Consider the following 14,500-nt stretch of genomic DNA (forward strand, 5'->3'; position numbering starts at 1 on the left):
GCATAAAAAAAAGAGGTCAATTTGATTGGTGGACTACCGATGACAAGCAAACTGCTCCTCCAGGTCAATGAGCTTGTTTGTAAAATTAAATGCAAAGATCAAAGGTGCAAAGCATATCTTGCCCTGTGTACGTCTGTGCAGGATGGAGATTTCTGATGGGCATTTAACCTTCTAGCTCAATACAAAGTTGACTGATTGTTATACTTCAGCGGCCTGAACAAGCCGGCATAATTGTTTTTCACACATGTGGAGATCCTTTGTGGAGAAACACAGGATAACACTGAGTTAATGTGTTGAAATATCTTACATGAGATAGAAAGGACAAAGGGAGTGAAGTGGGTTTTTATTAGGCCTTTGTGTAAATCAACCGTTCTCTATAATCAGTAGCTTCTTTTTTCTAAATTAGCCAGGAATGCTATTATTACATTTGTATGAGAAATGTATGTAAACAGCGTTGAGGATTTAAACAACACCGTTTCTTAGTAAAAGTAGTATACTGCTGTAGCACAAAAAACTGATTCTGTTTCATTCATACTAGTTTTAACTCTTAAAACTAAAGCTAAATCACTTCAAATTAGACGTCATCCCTACCTAATGATTTATATTTGCATAATTCATTTTCATTGAGTGTGCACTGAACTAACTAAGCTTGGATGAGAAATTGCAGAAAAGTTGTCTTCTCCAGGAGGGAGTATTGGCCGCCGTCGACATCATCAGATCCTTTCATTTGTAATGTGAGTGAGTTGGCTGGGGCTGACGAGCTGACGTCCAAGACTCAATCAGACTCCAAACTCTCTGAGTGGACAGATTCTCTTTGGTCCCACCATCCCAGACAGAAAGCAAATAGCAGGAACCGTGTTTTAAACTTCATGATATCATAACAAAAATAAGTATACATACGCAATTAGTAACGTTTTGTTCCTCATTGTCCTCAAATTCAAAGGGTTTCCCATGAACAAAATTATTTCTACACTGAAATGATGGTTCGGCGGAACCAGAACTTACATTAATCTAGATCCCCTTGTTAAGTTTAGTTTAGACAGATCACTCAGGAACTGGCCCAGTCAGTGCAGTCAGTGAACTCAACATAAAAGGACTTCTCTTGCTGTGTGCTCTGTAACAGTCTCTTCCAGCACTCGACATGGCGGGGGGGGGGGCAGTCGGTGCCACGGGGGGCGGTGGCTCTGTATGGCCAGGCCTGCAATCTCAGGCGAGCGGCAGACTTTCACCGCGTGGACCACCTCTACTTTATTAGATTAGACTCTGGGTTTGTAATTGCATTTGCCTGATGCTGTGTATTTAAGAATAGAATGGCCTCAGCCCCTGTGGTCCCCCGTTACCCGATTTCCCAGCTGCCTCCAGGGGGAGCAGACAAGCACCAGGCCCAGGATAAGATGTTGTCATAACAACCAGGAGGCAACTGGTGAGGGGCAATGGAAAGACCTGCTAATCTTCCTTCATCTCTCCGTGACTTTGCACTTTCTTTCCTAGCGGATTTGTTCTTTATTATTATTCAGTGTTTCTTAACGTCTGTCAGGCAATTCACTTTAGTTCTTGTTTTTTTTTTTGCATCCCTCGCTGTCGTTCTGAGAGGGACATAAAAAAAAGCAGCAAATGTTTCCCCGTGCTGGGTCTCCCTGGGAGCGGGAAATGAAGGGCTGTCGGATGGGACTCGTATTTCATCTTGTCCATAATTTATGGGGGGGACTAGGTTTAGCAGGGGACATTGCGCTAACATGGGGGATGCTTGTCATAAGCATCTCCCATGAGTCATAAGCAACTGGAGGCCGTACAAATCAATGGTGACACATGTTTCTGTTAGATACGCAGCCATCGTAAGCCTTTGCGGATAAGCTCCCATTAAGTGTCATTATGTGTCAGTGATTCTTCCTGGTTTGTCCGAAGCTACTCAGCTGCACTTGTTAGGTGTCTAGATGGCACCCCACTAATAGCCTTAACCATCTGGGGTTAAGGCTATTAGTGGGGTGCCATCTAGACACGTATTGACCTTGAAAGTTGGGTTGAACGATTAGGATCGGGCTAAGCCAGCTCCAGCCAGTTGTTAGAGAGTTTTTGTCATTTTCTCAAAGTTCGCAGGTTTCCATCTAGACGCGGGGGCCTTGTTGAGGTTACACTAGCATGTTAACCGTCTGTCACAGTCAATGTGACTAAGCACATCTTGAGAAGCTACTGCTATACAAGGTTGGAACGGGAACTTGACCTCGTCCAGCCAGCTGTGCATAAGTGAGACAACAGGCCTTATTGTATAGACCATGTGACAGTGGCTCTCTTTTGAACTGGGAGTTGCACCAGCCGGAGGTAGTATATCATAAACCTCAAGCTGTCCGCTAATCACAAATTACAGCCAGCCTCTCCCCCAGCCCTGATCCAGCTCCCTCCGCGAGGAAGCCGGGGCCAAGGAGAAGAATACTAGCTCCTGCCAAGTCCCCAACGCTCCCCACTTAAAGGTGCTTATAAATCGGCATCCTCACAGATAGGTCAAGGTTTTGATTTGGTCGTGACCTTAGTTCATAAATCTGAATGATGTAGGGGCCTTGGTTAAAAGGCTGCTGGATCAACTCTCGGATGGGGCTCCCCTCCCCGGCTTTCTGTCTCTTTCTCTCCTTCTCGGACTCTCTCTCTCTCTCTCTCTCCTCTTCCATCTCTCACGACATCACGTCCCTTTTTTAAGTCCCCACTGCAGTCTCCAATCCCCGGAGCCTCGGTAACAGGCAGAGAGAGAGAGAGAGAGAGAAAGATGGTGAGGGGGTGAAACAGGCAATCAATAAATCAATACGTTTTGCGCTACTAAGCTAGGGTAAGCTCACTCTCTCAAAGCCGCGCGTGCATGAACACGCGCACACACATACGCACTCACTTACAATCCAAGCACATTTATTTCAACACACACACACACGCAAACAAACAAATGAAGGCCCAAGACCTTGCCAAAAGACATTTTGTTGTTTTAGGGACTTTCTTTTTTCTCATTCTATTTCCTGTTTTGGATCATTAAGCCATTGATTTTTGTTTCAACGGGTAAATGGTGGCGAGGACCCCCAGGGAGCCGGCTGAAAACCTCAACAGAGTGGCCCCAGCAGGAGTTTCTCTAGTTGTGACAGGCTGCTCCCAGGGGCCAGTGGGCCCTCTTAACTCTGCAGGGGAGAAACTATCGCATGAAATCAGTCATCCTGCTTCCTCATTCCTCTGCACTGCTCCATACGAGTATCCGCTTGGATGTCTATAGATTTCTTCCTGCTCAATGTTTCTCTGCAGCCACCGCCAGTACAAACGCGCCCATTTAGTTATAGATTCTGCTTCTGGTCGTCACTGAATTTCTTGTAAGTGTACAAATGGTCAGTTCTCTTCATGGATTTTAGAGGATGTAAAAATTTGTCTGCTTCTTCTTTCCAATAATTGCGTCCATTGTTTTTTCGGCCCACGGAGGCGGTGAAGGAATAGAAGTGGGGCTGGAGATACAGCAGCAACCCTGGCACACCAAGAATCAGTTGGCCAACAGCCAGCAAGAGATTACAGTCAGATATATAGTAACACAGATGGATGCACTCAGCCTAAAGAGGCTGACATATTGGCCAGCGCTGTCATAAGAATGACATAATATCTATCCTGACAGGTAATGAAAATAAAGGCCGCTCCACCGCAGAGTTACATAAGCACTTTAACTTTAGCTCATACAACGTAAAACACATCCTTTGACATATGGGATATCCCCAGGGAAGTTTTCAGAGTGGCTGGATGTTAGAGGTGGAGGACAATGGGAAATGGTCCCCTAACATGCTGGAGATGTAACTCCCGCTTTCAGTACTCACAAAGCGGCGCCCAATGGGTTGTACCCTGTGTCTCCTTGATATAGTGATACTATTCATAAATGTGCATCTCAGTGAATCAGTTTCTGAAATCGCTCTGATGCAGCCTGACCTCTCTCTTAAATGCAAGCATACATTTCCACCATGACATCTTTATTTCTCGAAAGAGCAAAACCAACATACGTGGTTTTAATAATGCATTCACTTTATTCGTTCACCACTGTATACACCAGTGGTTCCCAAACTGGGGGTGCGTGGGCCGACGTGGGGGGTCATGGCTTCACCAAAGGCAGGGAGAGAGCGAGAGAGGGGGAGGGAGAGGAAGAAAGAGAGGGATAGGAATAGCAAGAAGCATCAGAAAGACAGCAATTGGGGGGTCTTACAATGTTCCTATATCCTCAAAGGGGGCCCTGACAGAAAAAGTTTGGGATCCAACCATGGGTTTGGGTTAGGGAAACACAAATACACAAAACATACAACTCACTTCCTCTTGCATTTCTGTAAACTGTATGTCGATGCATTTGCATTATAGGCAACATTGAATTTACACTGTTGAATTATTGCTAGGGTACATTTACATGTGTACTTTCATGTTGTGTAACTCAGTTTGGAGGGAATCCAAGTTATTTGGTAGCAGATGTAGAAGGTGTCTGTTTGAGATGAATATGAAAACCGGCTGAGAATTGTTCAATTAACTGATGTTGAACCATGTGGAATACAGACATTTTAAAGTAAGAATATGTCATTTTGATGAGAAAAATTGGAGTGGAAAATTAACTCTACATATTAATAATAGTGAAATCCCCAAGTTTGGCTGCTACAGCTTCACGTGATCTCCTATGACCATTAGCTAAAAGCAGCTGCTGTTAAAAATAGGTTACACAGTCTTCTGACAAGTGGACCTGTGCTGCATTCAAAGACCACCACTTTGACTGCATAAATAAGACAATAAACACTACCAACATAAACAAACAACAAATGATTCATTCAGATATCCTCCCTTCCTCTCCGAGTCTACCTCTGTTCAACGGGAGAGGTGGCAAAGATACTTTATAGTTTCAATTTGAAGGAACTTTTTCTCCATTAATAATGAAATCGTATCCCCCCCCCTCCCCCCCGTCTTTCTCACTTTCCCCAGGAACAAACCTGGTGCTGCTCGGTTGGTGCTATAAAAACTCTCTCCCACACTTAGTTTCTCACCTCCCGTCCTCTCATCCTCAGCCAAACCCTCGGTTTTGCAGGAAGTAAGAAACCGAGGCGGCTGACAAATGCAGAAAGAAAGACAGTAAAAGCCAAAGAGGGATTTTGAAACCGCAAGAGGAAACATAGAAAATGAACATTTCATACTTTGCTTTCCTCGTGGTTACCAATTCAATTCAAGCTTCCTTGCGTTCAAGTTCTCTCTTGTCTTTTGCCCGTATTTTGAAAAGCAGACAGAACAATTGTATAACACTTAACCGCAGAAGCCCTCTGAATCTCAGAATCATCAAGAGATATAAAGACGAAGGTTGAGAGGTAGATTGACATTTCGGCCGTGTCGTTCTTGAATGCTCGACAAAGACTCAAGAGCCTTCCCGTCCGCCCTGAGTGCGTTTTCCTGTTGACATTGTGTGGTTCTTTGTGTGCGTAAGCAAAGGCAGGCTGGAACAGCGCAGGCGTCGCATGTGCAACTGTGATGGCGCGATCACGTGCATGTGCATATTTTTGACTTGTCGGCGTGTGGGAGTGAGAGAACATTCGCATCGCCCACCTGGGCTCTAGCTGGGAGCCAGAGCCGTCTCACTGAAAAACTCCCTGTTGTTTCTTTGGCGGAGCCTAACATGCATATTTGACTGTATCACTCCTCCTCCTCCTCCTCCTGCACTCTGACTATCCTCTCCTCCCTCGATCTGCTCCGCTCCCAAAACTCATCGCTTTCTCTCATCCCGGCTTTTCTATATTTAATCAGCCAGGGAGTGTGGAATTAGTGATTATTTAATGGAAATAGGCAGCCAAGAAAAGAGGTGTGTCTGGATGTTCTATACCCGGCTGTCATTTCAGTGCAGAGCAGAGTTTAGAGAGAGCACAGTGTTAGAGGTTATGTATGGTGTAGAAACCCTTGCAGGGTTTGAATTCTGGTGCACAAACGTGCCGCGCGAGTTTGCACTGCACAACCACCCGCGGCACTTTGCTCTCCCTCACTGTTTGTTTCTGTTTGCAGTAGTCTCATCTTTTCCCTCCTCTCGTCCACACTGAGGCCGTGTTCAGAACATTGTTGGCCCCGCATGACAAGATGTCCAGTTTTATTATTTACCTCAAAATTCCCTTAAAACAGCGCTGCACTTAAATACCTGCAGGGGTTGCTAGTCTGGAGTAAAAGTTTAACCTGGCTTGACTTTTACCACAATGGAGTGCAACATCATTTGCATCGCTCTGTGTTGGCTAACTGAATATGTGAACGTGTGCATATCCTGGGAGGTCGCTTTGCAACATGGACGAGGTCATGGTTGCAGCTGGTGTGGCAATAGTGTAAGATATTGCAAAAATCTTGTATTTTCTCTCCTGCCATGAGTTGTTGAGAAGATCGATGGAACTCTCCTATCGGCCAGTTGTGTACGGCTACTGCCTGGATACGGTTAGCTTATCTCAGCCTAAAGACTGGAAATGTTGCATCGGGACAAAGCATAATACATAGTTTCTACTTTGGTTGCCCATGAACCTCAAGGTGTCCTCTGTGAAACTGCAAAATGTCAAATTAATCTCTGTTCCGCCACTTCCTGCTTTCCATAATCACCTCTTATTTATTTGAACAATGCCAAACTAACGAGTATTAGTCCTTTACATATTTTTCTGTGTCTATTGTCAGACAGCTGGATGAGCATGAAATTGGGATTTCATCGCGGCACACAAATTCGACTTGTTAACGAGCCAAACAGAATTCCCTATGCTGACATGGTCACTTAAATAAAATCACTACTTTATGTTTGCTGGATAACAAAGGCATGTTTTCTTAAACTTGATCACTCACATAAATTATGCAGCCGACTTAAGTATTACTTGGCATATTTTCAATCTGTAGCTTCTCACAGACCCGTTTTTATCTTTTTTTACATTTATACTTTCATCACTGCGTTTCTCCCGGCCCATATCCAATACATTGTGAGTGACAGCTCATTACAACACCATCTCCTCACCTCTTAACCTTATGAGGCAGAAACAGCAGAGTCTTTTTGTGTGTACGGGAAAGTGTCTGTGTGTCTGTGTGTGCGTGTGTGTGCGTGTGTGCATGTGCGTGCGGGTGGGTTTGCTCGCTTAGTGCATTCTTGGTGTGTTTGACCGAGCTGATGTTTGTGTCTATATTTACATTTGCATATGCTGTAAGGTATCTTTCGTACGCATCGGCCTTTCAAGTCAGCTCTCGCTGTCTTCTATTCATACTCACGCATTCACACACACACACACACACACACACACACACACACACACACACAAACACAGTCCGGCGATATGCAGCTCATGAATACTCCCAATTATGGGAAACCCACTGATCGTCTCTGTACCTCAGTGATGGCAGGAGAAGGGGACAAAAGTTGCGCTGGAACAGAGGTGAAAGCAGGCTGCCTCGTTCAGAACGGCTTTTGAACATATTTTTTTCAATCCTTTTTTTTTTATTTTATTCATTAGATAAGTGAAAAGCAAAAATCCAGGGATGGCACGCCGGTCCCTGCTATGATTTATGTTCACCTCCGGAAAGAGAAAAGTAGAATTTATGGCTTTCTCATCTGGCCTAATCTTCACTATATGCTGCAAAGCCAAGGCAATGCAGTAAGCTTAGCAGGGGGAGGGAGAGAGAGAGAGAGACGCTGGAAATTGTCCTCTACACTTTCTCTAGTTAGCTTCTCTTTTTCCTTTTTCCTTCTCTCACTTGCTAACCAACTCTATCACATTTTGTCCTTGTCATTTTTTTTTCTTCTCCTCCTGTAAGCTTCCGCGCACACTGGGAGCCGCCGTACATACACACACTTTGTGCACACTGCGAAGCTTTGAGCGCTCCTAATCATAGCATGCAGGTGTGCTGCGCACGCAGACGCGCGATCACACAGAAACCGAGAGAGCCGCTCGGCCCCTCGGCGACACCTTCACTCCTCTCACACCAATTTTCTCACACTTTTTCATTCTTCTCTTTCTTTTTCTCGCTGCCTTGCACCGCACCTCCGCCCTCAACGCCTCCACGTATGGATCCCTTTCTTTTTATAGTCAAAGCTATAGTCCCCATGGCAACACCAGGGTTTTTGATTGCCAACGTGCAGTATGTCTAATGATGTAACTATCACAAGGGGTTGGGTTGTTTGCGAGCATTTGTGTGTATTTGATTCCTACCCCGGCACTGTCCTCTATTAGCAATGCCTCTTGTTGTGATGGATCAAGCTGTGGAATAATCGATCTGTGTTCAAGCCTCACAAAAGATTGTGCGAGATGGTCCAAAAGCATGCCTGAAATGTAAGATTTGACACGTATTACGCCTATCAACGCGTATGTGTGAGGAGAAGATGCCATGTTTCCATCCGTGTGTGCGCATATAATTTGCACTTGAGTGTGTGAGGGTATGTACAAGTGCGTGTCACAAGGAGGTGTCAAGCTGTAACAGGTTTTGACAGGGTAAAATCATCTGCAGGTGCAGATGATGTGCTTTTTCTATCCAGTTACGGTGTGATAACAGAATTCTCATCCATCGATTCCTATTAAAGTGTTTGCAGGAAGCGTAAATCCAGTCTGCTCTCATTCCACACCGATTCTTATCCAGGTAGAGCATTTAACGGCTGAGAAATACAGCTCACTGTGTGGTTTTGCACTCATTTACTCTATTCCTCAACAAATGTGTACAGAGGTGGGGGACGAAGACTGAGGCGAAATAATACGATGTGGAACAGGAATAGAAAAGAAAACAGAGAGAGGACTACATTTGCATTTTAACCTCTCATTCAAAATGGCTTGAAAGCATCCCACTACTGCCAGTGTTAAGGCTGCCTGCCAGGGAAAGAAGGAGAAAACAGGAGGAGATAGAAGAAGGAGTGGGCTGGTGTGAAATGGATCAAACAATGGATGTGATAAAAGCATTGCTGTTCTCCCATCCAACTGCAGGCAAAAGAGAAAAGGAGTGGAACAGGAGTGGGGCGGGTGTGATAACTTGCAGCTTTCAACGTGTCTCTGTTTTGCGACTAGATTTCTAACAACACGTCCTCACAAAGTTGAGCTAGTTAGCGTGCCAAAGAACTGCAATCAGGAAACAAAAGAGATTATTTTTGTCACATATCTGTATGCTGCTCCCAAAGGTCAAGAATGGTCGCTCAGATGAATCAGATGTGTGTGTGTGTGTGTGTGAAAATCTATTCTCCTCGTCTCTCTGGTTCGTTCTGTGTAAAAGCCATGTTGATGATGGAACCGATGAGGTTTGCCTCATATAGTGATCTGTGTGTGTTTCCCTTTTATCTGGGAACGTTGTGATCTTGGAAGACGCTAGCCGGGGCACGGCACTGCCAAGCCAGCAGCAGCAGCATGCGGAAACGGGGATATCAGAGTTATTGAAACGCTCTATCATGACATTAACATGCAACTTTTGCCGTTCAAATAGATCAGTCCCTTTCTGTAAGTGTCTTTGAACTTCTGCCGTTAAACCTGTTAAAGAATTAAATTAGTGAAAAAAGTCCTTGTGCATGCATGTTATTGTTCACCACAAGATTTAGTGCAGCGCCCCATCATCTTGCATCGTTTTGAACATAAGGAAATAGATCATTTAGAGCCAGTGTCTCATTCGCCGTAATGTACACTGCAGTCATGTTGTTCCTAATCCACCTCACTGCTGCAATGTAACAAAAAAAGAACAGACTGTTCCAATTCATAATTCATTCGGAAGCTTTTTTTTGTCTTATATTTATTTCACCCCATCCACTCATCTCTGACTGCAGCATGCCGCTCTATCCCGGCCCAAACAACTGGGCCAAGCCACCCCGTTGTCAGAAAATACTCTCCTCATCCTTGATCTGACATGATACAGGTTGCCCTCCTCTGTTTGTCTGTAAAGATGAGAAGGGATAAAGCAGGAGCAACAAAAGGGAACGGGATTGGGATGTTTTGCTTTACAGTTCTCACACACCGACATTGATCTCTGCACGGGACTTGATGTTTGGTCATGTGTCAGAATAAGACACTTCAGATTCAAGGCAAATACATGTCAAATAGAGACTCGGACCTCTAGACGGAGAATCCAAGTGACATTTAACCGTTCATCAACATCCAAGCTTCTAGCTACACTGCTGACCCAAACATTTCAAACATGCACCTTTTTTATTCTAGGAAATCTAGATCTGCTTTCCTCTCTGTCCACTGTTTAGAGAGATCTATTTTAACTGCACTTCAAGTCCTATTCAAAACCACCAAATAGGAAATGAGCTTGAGTGTCGGTTACATTAAGTAAATCCCCAACCCCAATATTTTATACAACAACCACTTCTATAGCTCTGTGTGCTGACCGACTACTTCTCATCGAGATTAGCCTTTGCACTTGCAACGAGAATCCCTGTGTAGAGCTGAGCCAATGCCATTTGACTGACTGACCTGAATTCTGCCACTGATGAACACGTTGTGTGCCCTGGGAGAAATAACCCTTCCTCACACAAGCCGATTCCAGTTCCATTAGTCACAGTACGGCACTTCTCTGTGCAGTCTGCAGTGGGCGCTGGAAGGGTGTGAGCTGCCGCTTTGCTGCAGATGTTGTAAAAATACTTCTGTGCCCTAAGAGGTTGCAGAAGTCAATAAAGGGAAAGTTTTACATGTACTGGAGCCTGGATGAAAATGCAAGGAGTATTCCATGGGAGTGCAATGCTTCTGTGAATTAATGTAAAATCCATATTTCGAAAAAAAAGGGTTGTCCTCTTTGAGACCACTGGTGACATTGATCGTGTGGGTGCAAAATCTCTGTAGTTAAATTCAGAGTTTTTTTTTCCTAGCGTACAAGAGCCGGTTTCCCAAAAGCATCTCATTATATTGGCCACATTTGTTCAGCTAATGTTTCCACTGGCACGTTTCCATCGCAAGATGAGTGTTGTGCATGCTGAGATACTTTGGAAAGCAGGTCGAGCGCCAGTGGTTCATTTTACAGTACAAATACCGGAGTTTGGTTACACTTATACTTTGTGGCTTTGCTCGCGCAGAGTAGCTAAACATCTGGAGCTGGTCCCTGTCAGATGCCTTACTACAATTAGGGATCAATAAATATATGTCCAGTATCAATAGAAGCAGAAGAGAAACCTAACACCTCAATTTGAATGGAACAGAGACAGAAAAAGAGCCTTTAGCTGCAGAATATAAAACAGAGCTTCACAATAGCAGAAGAGGTATATTATGAAGGCAGCCTTCCTTGGTCCCTGGTGGAGTTTCACGGAGTGCTTTCTCACTGTGATAATGAAATGACCTGCCCTGCACAGCTCCACTCTCTCTCTCAAAAACACATCGGCTACACAACGGTGAAAATGAGAAAATCCTGCCTCCTCTCGAGAGTTTGGTAAAGCATACTCTAAAACATACAATATTCTTTTTCACTGGCGATGATGGGAGCGCGAGTGACTGAGTCACTGCAAGTGCTGTGAATCACCGGTGCTCTATTTATTAGTTTGTGTGTGTGTGTGTTTTTTTTGGTTGCAAGCACCGTTTTGAGCAACTAGTGATCTGACATAACAAGGTAGTACACAGAAATTCAGTGGGTATAAATCCCATAAAGTTGTCATCGTAACCGTGTTTTTGTAACTTGATTTATGTGGTTTGAACGCAGTGGAATCAATACAAGCACTTCAATTTTGCCCCCAATTCAAGGTAGAATCAAATTTAGCAAACTGAAGTCCCACACTGTTTTCAGCTAATGTTGTGGGCCTCGCTAAACATTCAGGCCGTAGACCGATTCAGAAGAATGACTCACCAGTTTGGTACAGCACAGGCTGCATGCAGACCATGTATTCCCTCAGCTTCTAGTTAGCAGGGAATCTATGGCAGCAGTGAGGCAGAGCGCTGTCATTGAGTTACATAATCAACAGAGGAGTGTAGCAAGGATGTGCACGCATGTGTGTGTGTGCCCGTGCATTTTTGTAGCCGCAGTTCTTTTTGAGCTGTCGATCATGTGGTACGCCAAGGCCACTCTACCACCAGGCTGCTGAGGTGGACTTTCAGCAACAATGTAGCTTAAGCCTGCATATGTGTGTGAGCGAGCACGCGTGTAGTGGTTTTAATAGGCATATGCCTGAATGAATAGGCGGCGGCGTTCACAGGACTACGGAGAAATAGGCGCGCGACATGCGAGGCATTAGGTGTGTGTGTGCTGAAAGATGGGCCAATTTACAGAACGTGTCGGCTCACAGGGATGCATTTACATGCATTGTGCGTGTGTGTCCTGATTTGTATCCTGTTGTATATTTCCATGCATGCCTGGATGCGTGGGCCTATTTGGGATGTTGCTTATTTGTGCACGAGCCAAGCGTGCATGTCAAGCCATGTAAGCCTACACACTTGTTACTGTTTGTGGGTTCGTATATGTATGCATGTCTGCATCCCAGTTTCTTTTTGTGTGGCCAGAGAGAGAGCTTCGTGCGTTGTCTGTGTGTAGTATTTCTTCTGCTGCTCAATGATGCCATCTGGCTTTGGCTAACACTAACACATACACCCTGGGGGAGCTATCCATGCTAGTCAGCGTCTGGCTTTAACAACTGTTTTGGGATCGGTTGTCCAGTGGGCTGGTGCTAACTCACACTATTATGAGCAGGATGATAAAACTGACCTTGAAGCAGTTTATGGCCCTGGGATAATGGAAACCACTGATAGCGAGCCTATGAATCTCCACTTAGCTTTCAATGACAAAAGAAAACAATGGTTTAAACCACTCAACATCGTTTTTAGCTGTAACTAAAAATGTATGAAGGGACTCGACTAACAATGACAAAAGAAGTGACCTGTTTATAAGAGATATCTATGAATGAGATCCTCTTAGGATTCTAGGAGTTACAATTTAATAGTAAAACAATCAAGAATGACAGTGATATAAAGTTTTAATCTAAAATAAATGCTATGAAAAGGGAAAAGAGGGTATTTTATGTATATTCTTTTATATCTTATCCCGTATTTACACAGTATTTCAGCTTTACCTTTGAAATGTGTTGAATTACATTGACGTCTTTGTGGGAATTTCTTCTTAGTCAAAGGGAAAGTCAAACAACCCAAATATGAAAACTGGGGAGTATCTTGCTTGTTTTCTCTTTTTTTAAGTAAAAGAGTTAATCCACATATTTTTGGGTCCCTGAAACGCCGGTGCGGAGAGAACTTCGGACCAGGAAAGTGATACGTAACCTCAAAGGGTCAGTGCTGTCGTCCCGAGCGAGTTAAGACCGGTGCTTGCATATAAAACCAGTGGAGGTGGAACACAATTAGGTCAGATTGAGGCTAGACCATTTGTGTGGGTCACGGTAAAAGCACTCATATGTATGCAAGCTTATAGGTCCCTTGGGAGCAGTGGGATGACCTTGTCCCATACTCTGATCTATGTCCTCATCTCCCCTATGTCCTCTTTTCCTCCTTCCTCCCCCCTCTTGCTTTTTCATCACTGCATTTCTCTCCTCTCAAACACCCCCACTTGTTTAGTTGTTTTTGTTCCGGTTTTCCATTAGTTTCTCTTCTTCCTCGCCCATTTTGTTTTCACAGCTCCTTAAATCTAATTCTTTCCTATCCAGCCATTTTTTTATTCTCTTTCTTCCATACCTCTTTCACTTTTTTTTAACTCATATTAACACCTTTTTTTCATTACCCAATTCCTTAATCCCCTCTCGTCCTTTTTCCATATCAACAGCCAGTCTGATAAATAATGCATCACAGCACATTAAAAACGTTAGTAGGGTTCTCTTGGCTGTCAAAGAGAGGGAGGAGATGAGGGAGAGGAAGCAATGGCTAACTCTATTTTAAATAAGTGTTATGGAGAATGATGTGATTAAATATTAGCAGCGGAGTAGCGATTGGAAAGGGTCAGGGTACGAGCGTTAATTGTGTTTGCGTTGTGACATTGCGTTGCCTTTGGTGAATCATCTGAAAGGCCCGAGATTCATTAAGATGAGGACTGTATCAGCAAACTGAAGAAAAGATTTAATAACATTTAGCAAAACACTGATGCTGCATCACACGGAGCCTTGACCTTTCCCTCCTCCATCTCTCATCGGAGGCTTTCTCCCCTCCTTTCCTTTCCTCCCCCCCTCCTTTCCTCCTTCCTTCCTTCCATCCCTCCTGGCAGCGTGGCGATTGGCATTATTAAAAATTGATTGGTAGCGAGCGTTTAGCGGGGTGGTGAGGCGGAGAGCGAAGCTTTAACAGGCAGGAGTGAAATGAAAGGACGGCCTCGGCGGACACACTGGAAAAGTCTAACAGGGGGACAGACAGTGTGCAGTGTGTGTGTGTGTGTGTGTGTGTGTGTGTGTGTGTGTGTGTGTGTGTGTGTGTGTGTGTGTGTGTGTGTGTGTGTGTGTGCTTAGGTGGGTTTATATGTGTGTGTAAGGAGAGTATTGCCCAAGAACATTTTGTAGTGCCGCTCTAAACACTAAACAACTAAGCAATGTTTATTCTGTGTATGGGGTTGATGTTTTTGTATGTTGGTGTGTGTGTTTGTG

The 14,500-nt window shown here is 44.3% G+C and overlaps 1 protein-coding gene across 1 annotated transcript in view; it reads left to right on the forward strand.

Moving 5' to 3' along the window:
- The window catches only part of celf4 (CUGBP, Elav-like family member 4), a 69,916-nt gene that overhangs the window by 36,449 nt on the left and 18,967 nt on the right, over positions 1–14,500 (forward strand).

The sequence above is a fragment of the Gasterosteus aculeatus genome, chromosome 17, assembly GCF_964276395.1.
Source record: "Gasterosteus aculeatus chromosome 17, fGasAcu3.hap1.1, whole genome shotgun sequence".
Taxonomy (NCBI): Eukaryota; Metazoa; Chordata; class Actinopteri; order Perciformes; family Gasterosteidae; genus Gasterosteus; species Gasterosteus aculeatus.